The sequence below is a fragment of the Colobus angolensis genome, unplaced genomic scaffold, assembly GCF_000951035.1.
Source record: "Colobus angolensis palliatus isolate OR3802 unplaced genomic scaffold, Cang.pa_1.0 Scaffold131, whole genome shotgun sequence".
In the NCBI taxonomy this organism is placed as follows: domain Eukaryota; kingdom Metazoa; phylum Chordata; class Mammalia; order Primates; family Cercopithecidae; genus Colobus; species Colobus angolensis.
The window spans coordinates 8,618,890-8,631,947 of NW_012114364.1; the positions used below are offsets into that span (position 1 = coordinate 8,618,890).

Here is a 13,058-nt window from a genome sequence, read left to right on the forward strand (position 1 = left end):
GGTAAGCCATCTTTTTGAGGGATTTGTCCATTTTACGTAAGGTGCCAAATTCATTGCCATAAAGTGTTCTGTAACATTTCACAGTTTTTAAAACATACATAGAATTTGCCATCATATCTCATTTTTATTACTGATATTGGTAATAGGTCTTTTTCTTTGTTTTTATCTTGACCAGTCTTGCTATATAATATGTTCACTACAAAATTAACTCAATACTTTCTGCCATTCTTGTTCCATCTTTCAAAACTTTCTACCTCCCAAGCCATTGTTACAATCTCTTTTGAAATTATATTACATTTTTAACATTTCCAGGGAAAATATGCAAACACTTGAAGTAGCAGGTAAGTATCTGCATCTGACATAAATGATGGATGACTCAAACAGATATGTCTGCACTGGCTAATTTTTGGCATTTGTCACAAGCTTAATATTCTATAATAAAGCACTAGAACACCAGTAAATTATCTCCCTGACTTTGACAACTCAAAATTTCACTGAAAAAAAAGTTTTATTTAAATATAAACTAATCTGAACACAGAATTAATTATTTACAGATTCAAATGCAATTCATTATTCTATTTTCTAATATAGGACAAAAATAAAGACCATTCAAATCAAATCAAAATTTGGATCATACTGTAATGCTCAAGAAAATTTGTCACCACATGCTGATTAGTTTATAGTTATGGTATAATTACAGAGTAAAAAGTTTCATCAAGAGATTTGGTGAAATACTGAAATAATAATCTTGATGAAAAATATGATTTTTTTTGCAAATTATATCCCCTTTACATAAAATTTTTGCATTAAGTTATAAAATAAAAAATTACAGAACCACTCAAAAGGAAAGGAATTCTTTTTTTTACAAATAGCAATACCAAGTCACAATTTATCCTTCATTAAATAAATATATTTTTTCCCAAAAGGTGGACTATAAATATAACCCTTGTCAGAATGGCTAAACTTTGTTTTTTAAAGTAATAACACCAAATATTGGTGAGGACATGTAGAAACTAAATCAATCACATGTTGCTGGTAGAAATGTAAAATAGTACAGTCACTCTGAAAAAAAGCTTGGTTACTTTTAACACTAATAAAGACTTCTCATAGTATCCACCAACTATATTTCAGGGATATATCACAGAAAAATAAAAAAAAGACTTACAAAACTTGTATACAAATGTCCATAGCAGCTTTACTCATAATAGTCGAAAACGGGAAACTATCCAGTACGCATTTTAATGGGTGAATGGTTAAATTGTGCTACATTCACACCATGAACCATTACTCAGCATTAAAAAAAACTACTGATACATGCAACAACTTGCATGTTCCTAAAGGAAATGATACTCAGTGAAAACAATATAAAAATGCCAATTTCAAAGAAATACATATATAACAATTTTTATATAACATTTGTGAAATAACGTAATTATAGAAATGAACAACATATCCATGGTTTGAAGTGTTAGGGACAGAGAGGGTAAGTGGGTGTGCTTATAAAAGAGTAGCAGGGGCCGGGCGCGGTGGCTCAAGCCTGTAATCCCAGCACTTTGGGAGGCCGAGACGGGCGGATCACGAGGTCAGGTGATCGAGACCATACTGGCTAACACAGTGAAACCCTGTCTCTACTAAAAAAAAAAAAAGCAAAAAACGGGCCGGGCGCGGTGGCTGAAGCCTGTAATCCCAGCACTTTGGGAGGCCGAGATGGGCGGATCACGAGGTCAGGAGATCGAGACCATCCTGGCTAACATGGTGAAACCCCGTCTCTACTAAAAAATACAAAAAACTAGCCGGGCGAGGTGGCGGGCGCCTGCAGTCCCAGCTACTCGGGAGGCTGAGGCAGGAGAATGGCGTGAACCCAGGAGGCGGAGCTTGCAGTGAGCTGAGATCCGGCCACTGCACTCCAGCCTGGGCGACAGAGCCAGACTCTGTCTCAAAAAAAAAAAAAAAAAAAAGAGTAGCAGGTTACTATCTTCATTGTGGTAAGGGATACAAGAAGGTACACATTTTGTAAAATTTCATAGAGCTATAAACATAGACATATTGTGGATTATGCCACATCAATATGCTGGTTTTGATACAGTACTGTGTCTTACCAACTACCAGGCGAGGTGGCGGTTAAAGTGGTGGGGAAGTCAAGTAAATCGTGCACAGACCTCCATGTGCACCCTTCTGTGAAATTGTAATTATTTCAAAATTAATTATAATCATAAAGCAATTTTCATAAATTGGAGTATATTTTTGTTGATTTCTGTGAACCAAAGGCAGACAATCTTTCAAAATTCTTTTAAAGATTTCTGAAGTAGAGAAAAAGTTTTTAAAACAAAGTTTTATTAACATATTAAGAACACCTCAGACTTAGGCATTATATTCATTTCCTGAAGATTGCTTTAACAAATTACTTCAAATTTAATGTCTCAAACAACAGAAATGTATTCTTTCATACTTCTAGAGACCAAAGAATCTAAAATAAGTTTCAGTCAACCAAAATCAAGGCGTTACCAGGTCGGTATTTTCTCGGGAGCTCTAGGGGAGAGTGTGAACCTTGCCTTCTCCAGCTTCTGGTGGCTGCTGGCATTCCTCAGTTTGTGGCCTCATTACGGCATTCTCTGTTTCTGTGGTCAGATTGCCTACTTCTTTCTACTTTAGTCTAATATCCTTCTCCATCTTTTTTATAAAGATGCTTGTCATGGCATGTAGGGCCCACCTGGATCTTCTGAAATCATATCTTCATCTCAATACTTCATCTGCAAAGACTTTTCTTCCAAATTAGGTAACATTTACAGATGTCAGGGAGTAGGAATTGGACCAATCTTTAGGAGGCATATACTATTATTTAAACTAATGTATACTATGTTTTCTAAAAATAATAATTTAAAGGCACTGAATATGTTTTATTTGTTCATAAATCCTTATAAAATGTTATTGGATCTTTCATAGTGATTTGCTATAGTAGGCTGTTTTCCCTTCTTTTAAATCTGGGTTAACTTTGAGCTTGCTTTGACCAGAAGGCAGCAGCAGTGAAACTATGCAAGTTCCAAGGCTATAGAAGCTCGGCAGTTTCTGCTTTCCCTCTTTTGGAAGCTAGGCACCATATAAAACAGTCTACTTCTCCTGCTAAAACCCCCACATGGAAAGAGGGAGAGAGAGAGAGAGTGAGAGAGAGAGAGAGCGAGCGAGAGCGAGAAATTGTCTCAAGCAACCATCATCTGAGGTGAAGTTCCAGACATAGGAAAAAAGGTATTGATATTCCAACCCTAGCTGAATTGCCAGCTAACACCAATCAGAACAGATGAACCATCCAAATGAGCCCAACCACCTCACAGAAGAATAATTTTAAAAAGTCGTTATTTTAAGACACTATGTTGTAGAATGGTTTGTTGTGTAGCAATAGATACCTGAAACATTTGTCTATGGATACGATTAATTATGTATTGGATTTAACTAAAATTAAACAAACTTTACTGAAATTTAAAATACTGTCCAATAATCTTCACAATGTGGCAAGATCTATGTAGAGGATATGTGGTTTATATGTTTAAATACACACAGTAATTTTATTTTAACCATAAAATAGGTATTAACTTTCCAAGCCACATTTAGTGAATCATATGTAAAGATGCATATAGTCAATTTCATGCTTAAGGCATCTTGGAAATCATAAGTGAAACAGAAATTATCACTGCAAAATCTGCAGACATCAAAATGACCACGAGAGAATACTAACATAAACTCTACACACATACATTTAGTAACTTAGTGTAACCAATCAGTTCCTTAAAAAACACAAACTATCATAACTTAGCCAATAAGAAATAGATCATTTAATAGCTAGATAACTAATAAAGAAGTTGAATGCATAATTTTAAAACTGTCACAAAAGAAATCTCACTGGAAAATTCTACCAAACATTTAAAGAAGAATTAACACCAATTCTACACAATCTCTTTAGACAATAGAAGATGATAGAATAATTCGAATTTCATTTTATGAAAGCAGTATTACTCAGATACCAAAACCAGGCAAAGATCATAGGAAAAAATAAAAAACTACAGATCAATATTCCTAATGAATATAGACACAAAATTCCTTTACACAGTGTTAGAAAACAGAATTCAGCGATGTATAAAAAAAATTATATTCCATAACCAAGTAGGGTTTATTCTAAGTATTCAAGTTTGGTTCAATATTCAAAAATCAATATGTAATATACAATAATAACAGACTAAAGGAAAAATCACATGACTATATCTACTGATCCAGAAAAGACAAAACTCAATATCCATTTATGATCAAAAATGTCAAAAATTAGGGATAGAGGGAAACTTTCTCAACTTGATCAACAGCATCTACAAAAATTTTACAGTTGACATTATATTTACCAGTGAAAAACTAAATGCTTTTCCTTCAGGATAAGAAACAAGACAAAAACATCTACTCTCACACTCTTATTGAATATAGTATTGGAAGTTCTAAGCAGTGGCATAAGGAAAGGAGAAGGAAATACAGTCACCCCTTAGCATCCAAGGGGCATTGTTCAAGGACCTCCCACAAATACCAAAATCCTCAGATGCTCAAGTCCCACATTCATCTGTGTGTCCTGCATCCCACAAGTATTAGATTCACATCTGCATTGGTTGAATCTGTGGATGCAGAACCTAAGATACAGAAAGCTAACTGTATAAGTCACATACATCAAGAAAGGAGAAGAGTCAAGTTACAAATTTATGTATAAGTCACATAAATTAAGAAAGAAGAACAGCCAAGTTACAAAAGAGTTCCATCACATAAGGATTCCCTGTGTTGGCCTTTTATAACTACAACCACTTTGCTCCAGTCCCCAGGCTCTCCTTAACTCCTGGCAACCTCTAATCTGTTCTCCATGTTTATTTTTTGGTCATTTCAAGGATGTTATATGAATGCTAATAATACAGTATTCAATTTTTTTTGCAGACATTCTGATTGTCTATATTATAAATTCTAATGAATCTACAAAAATACCTTCTAGAATAATAATCCAAAAAAATCACAGAATACAAGGTAAACATACACAAATCATTTATAGTTCCATATGTTAGCAATAAACAAATGGACACAAATTAAAAACGCAATAGCATTTATAATCATTAAACTGACATAATTACACAAAAATGTAACAAAACCTGGATGGTACATTTGTTGCTGAAAACTAGAAAGTGCTGATAAAGTAAATGAAAGAAGATCTAAATGTATGGGAAGACATGCCATGTTCATGGATTAGAAAACTCAACCTAGGAAAGATGTCAGATTTTCCTAAATTGATATATGGTTAAATGAATTCCTATCAAAATATCAGTGACATTTTTCTACAAAGAAGATTATTTCAAAATTTATATGAACAGGCAAAAAATTAGAGGAGCTACAACAATTTTAAACAGAAGAATGAAGTGGGAGGAATGATTCTTTCTAATTTCGTGACTTATTATGTAGTTACAGTAATGAAGTCTATGTGAGGTTGGTGAAAGGATAGCCAAAAATGAATGTAACAGAAGAGGCTACCCAGAAAGAAGTGCACACAATATGCCCAACTAATTTTTAATAAAGGTACCAAAGCAATTTCAATGGAGAAAAAAAGTAGCTCTTTCCACGAATCGTTCTGGAAATAATTGGACAACCCTAGGCAAAAGTATAACCCTGAACCTAAACCTCACACCTTATACAAAAATTAATTCAAAATGAATCACAAACTTAGGTGGAAAATATAAAACTTTAAGAAACAAATCATCAGATTAAATCTTTGAGATCTAGGGTTAACCAAAGAACCCTTAGACATGACAAAAGCAGGATTCAGCAACACGAAAACTGGTAAACTGGGCCTCGAAATTTGAAACTTTTGCTCTGTGAAAGAACCTATTAAGAGGATGAAAAAAAAAAAAAAAGCTTAAAAATGGGAGAATATATTTGAAGGTCACAAAGGACTGGTGTTTAGGATATATAAAGACTCTTAAAACCCGACCGTTGCCGGGCGCGATGGCTCACGCCTGTAATCCCAGCACTTTGGGAGGCCGAGGCGGGCAGATCACCTGAGGTCAGTAGTTCAAGACCAGCCTGACCAACATGGTGAAATCCCGTCTCTAGGAAAAACGCAAAAATTAGCTGGGTGTGGTGGCAGTCGCCGGTAATCCCAGCTACTATACTAGGGAGGCAGAGGCAGGGAAATCTCTTGAACTAGTGAGGCGGAGGTTGCAGTGAGCTGAGATTGTGTCATTGCACTCCAGTCTGGGGCACAAGAGCGAGACTTGGTCTGGGGCGGGTGGTCGGGGAACTCAACCGTTGCCAGCCGCGGTCGCTCACGCCTGTAATCCCAGCACTTTGGGAGACTGAGGCGGGCGGAACACGAGGTCAGGAGATCGAGACCATCCTGGGTAACAAGGTGAAACCCTGTCTCTACTAAAAATACAAAAATTAGCCGGGCGTGGTGGCGGGCGCCTGTAGTCCCAGCTACTCGGGAGGCTGAGGCAGGAGCATGGCGTGAACCCGGGAGGCAGGGCTTGCAGTGAGCCGAGATCACGCCACCGTACTCCAGCCTGGGCGACAGAGCCAGACTCCGTCTCGGGAGGAAAAAAAAAAAAAAAACCACACACCATTATAAATAAAATAAGCAAATATGTACAGACATTTCATTGAATATAATATATGAATGACAAATAAGCACATGAAATGAAGCTCGATATTATTAGCCATTAGGTAAATGCAAATTTAAAATACAATGAGATGTTGCTATATACCTATCAGAATGGCCAAAATATAGTGACAACCAAATTCTGGCAAGGATGCAGAGAAAATGGATCATTTATTCATTACTGGTGAGAATGTAAAATTGTACAAACACTCTGGAAAACAGTTTGACTGTTTATTTAAAAACTAAACGCACAGCTACCATATAACTGAGCAAGTGTTCTCATTTATCCCAGATAAATGAAAATTTATGCTCCAGAAAAGCCTACGCAGGACTGTCCATAGCAGTTTTATTTACAATAACCCTAAACTAGAAATAATCCAGATGTCATTCAATGGGTAAATAATTATAAATTCTGGCACATCCATACCATTAAGTACTACTCAGCAAAATCTACTGATATACATAACTTAGATGAACCTACAGAAAATTATGCTGAGTGAAACATCAATTCAAATACATTGAATACTGTATGATTACATTTTTATAATATTCTTGTAATGACCAAAAATTAAATATGGAGAACAGATTAGAGGTTGCCAGGAGTTAAGGAGAGCCTGGGGACTGGAGTGAAGTGGTTGTGGTTATAAAAGGCCAACACAGGGAATCCTTATGTGATGGAACTCTTTTGTAACTTGACTGTATCAATGTCAATATTCTGATTAGGAAACTTTCATATAGTTATTACAAAATGTTATATGTATTGTGTAAATGTCATTACACAATGTTATATTGTCAAGCGCTTACAAGAACTCTGTGTTATTTCTTACCAACTACATGGGACTCAACTCCCATCTCAAAATTAAGACTTTTTTTAATACCCTAAAATTATGCCTTTTTTTTTTGCTAGTATAATTGGCAAACTTTATTGCATCAAGTACTAAATATGCTTCTACAATATAATTTTATTACTGAAACTCTGGAAAGAGGAAACTTTCTTGTAAATTCAGAAGCAATAACAAAAATCAGGGAGTAGTCAAAATACTCATTGACTTTTGTACCTTACTAATTCCATGACATGTGATGAATGAATAAAACTCTACCAAAGGTGTTCATTTGCCTCTGTCTTCACTTTAAAATATTTTATGTATTTATATTTTGAATACAGAATACTATAATATGGTATTAAAGGGCACAGAGTAAAGAAATATATATATCTTCCTACCCTTTCTCCCTAGAATATACTGTACCATCTATACCTCCCAATAAGTAATCAAAATCTTCAATAAATATTTTCTGTATATACTAGCATATATGTGTGTGTGTGTGTATACACACTTAAACATTCTCTGTATATTCAAGCTAATATATGTTTTCTCCCCACCAGCCCCCAATCTGCTTCTTTTTACACAACAATTACGATGTGCATAATTCTACCTCTTAGTTTTTCACTCAAATAAACTCTTTGAAACTTTTGATCTCAATGTAATAGCTTCATTTAGAAAAACTTCTGTATGATATTGATTGGTATAGGTATACCATATATTTAGATCACCGCTGATAATTTGCTACTACAATGTTCCAACAAATTACTTTGTATATCTTGCATCTCCATATCTATAGAATAAACTTCTAGAACTGGAATAGCTTGATCAAAAGGTATGAGCTCTTATAGTTTTCATAAATATTAACAAATAGCCCTTTATAAAAATTGTGTCCATTTGCACTATCACCAGCAATGCATGACAGTACCTGCTTTCTTCTGCCCTCTTCTGTATAACAAATAATCTCTTTGATCTTTGCCAATCTGATAGGTAAAGAAGTTCCCAAAGTATGCATTCTACTTAAAAATAAAAATCAATTGATCTTACGTGAAAAGATACCTTAGCACATTAATCACGAGGAAATAAAGTGACCTTCAAGGCTCAACACAACTTACAACTCTGCCCTGTGTCAAGTGATACTATGCATTTAAAATTGCCCTATAACCCAGTTTATTTCTAGGGCTTGTTGTTCACAGAAAAAGAGATGATAATTACTGGTCAAAGTTAATGTTTAAGCAGATAAATATATCAAAAATTATTTAGTAAAGACTGCCAGAAGAGCAGTGTTATAAGTAAGGGGGAAATAAATCTAATGACTCCTGCTGTGTAACCTTGAATGTTGTTCATGCATCTAACTATGCCTGTGGATTTTTATTAATATCATCTGCTGAGAAACCATTTCAAAATCTACTCTGCAGAGCTGCATAGGAATATACTAATATATCCTATCATGCATATATATGTAGTAATAAAGAATTAACATACTCTTCCACAAGGTGAGAGGTCCATTGAGAAATGAAAGAAACGTTTTTAGGAGCTTTTGATAGCCACCATGGTCTCTTTTGGGTCTGCCATTCTAAGTCAATGATTGAATTGCCTAGATGATATACTCCCAGAGTTAAAAAGTATGCAAATATCTTACCTATTCACATGCACATTTTATTTTATGACAGGAGAAGCATATTTACAACTTCAACTATGATCACTGGGTAAGGTAATAACTATGAATATGGACTTTAGATTTTAGTAACTAGTTTGACTTATTTTAAATGTTTCAGTAGGTGATAAGGAAGGCATCTCATCTGATTATTGGCATCTCTGATAACTGTTATCCAGTTTTAAGATTCCGTATTATTTCATATTTATTGAGTGATAGTGTACTTATCTCCTAGAAACATATAAAAATGCCTTTCTTTATTCCATTAAAATATTATATCTTGAGTTAACTATATTAGAATTATAAAATACTTTTTCAATCAAGTATATAACGTGCAATCAGAAAAAAGAAAAGCTTATCAACAGTAAAGTATTATCTTTCTTTAAAAATCCTATTAATTCCTGTCATCCTAAAAAAAAAAAAAAAACAACAACAAAAACAAAAACACAGACTGAAAATCACCGGATTTTCACGGTCGAATATCTTGAATTTAATATGAAAGAAAAAAATACATACTGTTTATTAGTCCAAACTGCACCATGTTGTAAGCTCCCTGCTGTTTTGCAGACCTTGGTCAAAGCGAAACATTTCACAGGGGTTCGAGCTGTGAGAAACATCCCGTCTAACCAACTGTCCACAAGGGGGACAAAGGCCCAATTAAAGAGACATCCCTATCATATCTTGTTGGACAAAGGTCCAAAGAACACCCTGAACAGAACGACATTCCGCCGGAACAAGGGCCAGAACTGCCTCTTCACGGAAGCATCTTATTAACATCCCGCCGGGCACCAAGGCATACTGCTCAGATCCCTTCTGCCCATACCTTTAAATTGACCCAGCCTGTAAGTGGCAGCGGGCTCTGGCATTAGCCGGGTCCCCCACTTCTGTAGGTTTTATGCTGGACAGAAAGCCTGAATTTGCTGTTGAGCCGCCTTCTTTCTGTGTGTGTGTGTGTGTGTGTGTGTATGTGTGTGTGTGTGTCTTTAACCCTTGCCTTCCCTTCAAAACCTGACACTGTTCAAAAAAATTTTAGTCCATCATTAAGCATTTATTAAGAACGTACAAGTCAAGCCCAGTACTAGGTGCCTAAGACATAAGTAGGTCTGTATTTCAGCACTGTTCTTGCAGAAATGAGACTGAGTAGGTGAGGGGCTTGATGAGGGTTGTGTCTGCAGAGAATAATTCCTCAAAGCAAACACTTTGTTGCTGGTGTCGTGGAAAAGCAATCAGGCATTGACAGGTAGAAAATAGCTTTTACAGGATGGGCTATAAGGAGACCAAAGGCAGCATATAAAGCAAATCCTTCATTTCTCCCATACGTCTTAAGTAGTGAACCGCAAGGATGGTGCAGACTAAGATTGAGTCTACCTTTAAGATCTGGAGGGGAAAATGGCAAGACCAGAAGAAACGGTCGCAGACTCATTTGCATAAGCACCCAAACACTGCTTACGTCACTGCGCCGGAGTCCGGACCCCGCCCCGTCTTACTCCAGCCTTTCCCAGCTAGGGAGGAGGATGGTAAGGGAAAGCGGGAGGATGGAAAGGGAGAGCGGGACGCTGGAGAGCGCGAGCCTCGGGGCTTTGCTTTCCTCAAATGTATATCAAATGCTGCTTCTCAGCTCAGGGAAAATAATTCCCGCTCCCGCAGCCTGTGCCACTGGGTGGGTCATGCCTGCCACCGAACGCCTCGGGCGTCTTGATTCATTCTTATGTATCACGCTGGTGCGCTACGTTAGAGTGCAAGATTTTCCCTGTACTCAATACCGTCTTCCCAGTCACACACAGAACAGCCTAGTGAAAGAAAGGTAGAAACGATCTGGGTTTCTAACTGATTCCCATCTTCTTAGAATCCCAGCAGCACTACCCTCACCGCCACACTCTCAAATTCCAGGTGCGCAGAAACACAGGAGCCGTGATTTCTCCAGCAGCCACGTGCCTTTTGCACGGCGAAAGACCCCCTTTCGGGCCATTTATCACAGGATACCTCAAGCAAAAGGGAACTGTGGTCACGTGAAAACACTCTGTCCTCGGTAGTCGCCTTCTGCCTTTGCAAAAGCGAACGGAAGCGAATGAGGAATAAAGCTCTCTGCTCTCCCCGCCCCATCGCCCACCTGCACGAGGTTTAGCTTCCAATTCACCTCGCGCCTCTCTCTTCCCCGACCCTCCCAACTTTCCTCTTGGACTTCCCCATGTTGGACCCCACCCTTCAACCAACCCCGACTTGACTTGGAAACGAGTAGGTCTCTGGGGATGCTGTGGGTAATTTCCACGACGGGAAGGAAGGATGGCGGCACGTTTCAACCCATGTGCTTCCCCTTACATGTGCAGCCTGTCGCCCCACACCCTGATTGTGCAGAGGTGCAGAGTTAGAAGGTTGCCCGCCCAGCCCAGCTTCTCCCTCCCAGGGCTTTTGAGCTGCCCTCCCTCCTCCCACCCCAGGACGCAGCGAGTCCTTCCCGGCATCCGTCTGCCAATTCGCTCCCTGTGCTGGTGCCCAGGCTCCTGGGTGGCTAATGGCGAGCCCCACCTCATCCCCAGTTGTGCCCTTAGCGTAGGCGCTTGCCATTACCGTCAGTGTGTCTTGACCAAGAGCCTTTTGCTGCTTCCACGTCCCGAAAGGAGCAGCAGCAGTCGCGAAAGGGTAGGGTCCAGGTGGCTGTGACGGAGGCCGAAGAGGAGCTGTTTTCAGAGAAGCAGCTTCTTGCCTAGGATGGGACCAGGAGCTGGGTTTTGGGGGTTGCTGCCCTGCAGGCTGGCAAGGAGAGACTCGTGAGCGCCTGTGTGTCTGTCAGGGAAACAGCACGGGATACAGGCGCGCGGGTGCGGGTGCGCGTGTGCATGCGTATGTCTGTGCGCGCGCGCGTGTGTGTGTGTATGTGTGAGGGTGTGACGGAGGCGCCCACGTGCCCGGCCCGCCCGTGTTGCGGGCGCCTACAGGCTGCAGAGGAGAAGGGTAAGCTGTGGGCGGCGGCGGGGCGCGGAGGGGTAGCCAGGACAGCAGGCTGAGCTCGGCACCTCCCCGCCCCAAAACCCACTGATGCAGCGGCCACTGCGGCTGCCCAGCGGCGTCTTCCCAGAGCCCAGGGCTGTGCCCGCCCGATGCGGGGTGCAACTGAGGAAGCCCGCTCCAAAGCAAAACAAAACAAATTCCTCCAGCCATCCCGTCTTTCTCCAACCCACTCAAGCGAAAGAATGGACACCAGTTACCCGCCCCTGACTTTTGCCTCAGTGAGGATAATAATAGGCATGGTGCTACCTAGCACCATCTGAATATTCTTTAAGAGTCAGTAATGGGACTAGAAAAAAATGGGTGACCCGAAGAACCCTTTTCCCTACCTATCTCCACAAGCCGGCCATTTCCATCTCTTGCGAAAGAAAAAGCCTCTGGGCATTGGCTTCTCCGTCTGGCGGTGGCCTGATAGCGCTCAGTGATTCCCTCCAGGTTATGAAAGGCCGTTTTAGAAAGCTGGTCCTCCCTCACCTACCGTGTGTTGGTGCCTCAGCAGCCGACTCTTTTCCGAGGGGTCTCATTAGAAGATGAAGCCTGACTTACCTCTGCTGACAATCAAGGCATGATCGTAATTATGCCACGTGGAGAATTCCTAAAATATACATCTCTGAACACAAAGCTTAGCCTGCTTTTGAAAATGGCTGAACTGTCCCCTAAACAGTGCATATGCTCTAGGGATGAAATTTTCCGTCCTTGAAACATTCAAAATTTAAAAGAAATGCAAAATGAACCTAGAATGTAGGTAGAAAGGTTCAGTAACTTAGCAAAGTACATTTTTCACTTCCAGGTTATTAACATTACTCTTAAAAATACTTTTGTGCACTTTTAGGCCTTTTAACAATCCCTTAGATTTTTACGGTTGATAACCAATTAAGATTGAATTAAATAAAAAAGGCCATTGCAGACA

General features: G+C 39.1%; 1 protein-coding gene and 1 pseudogene across 2 annotated transcripts in view; both read right to left on the bottom strand.

The window, feature by feature from the left end:
- The window catches only part of SLC6A15 (solute carrier family 6 (neutral amino acid transporter), member 15), a 54,523-nt gene extending 41,713 nt beyond the window's left edge, over positions 1–12,810 (bottom strand). Inside the window, exons 1-2 of one of the 2 annotated variants that reach the window (XM_011934137.1) lie at positions 12,695–12,810; positions 11,711–11,893 (exon numbers count right to left, since the gene is read on the bottom strand). The gene's annotated coding sequence lies outside the window, so the exon portion shown is untranslated. Of the gene's footprint in view, positions 1–11,710; positions 12,065–12,694 lie in introns of those variants that run through there. The other variant, XM_011934136.1, reaches the window with a different exon arrangement.
- Positions 11,348–11,981, bottom strand: LOC105506117 (annotated as a pseudogene).
- Positions 12,811–13,058: the final 248 nt, after the last annotated feature.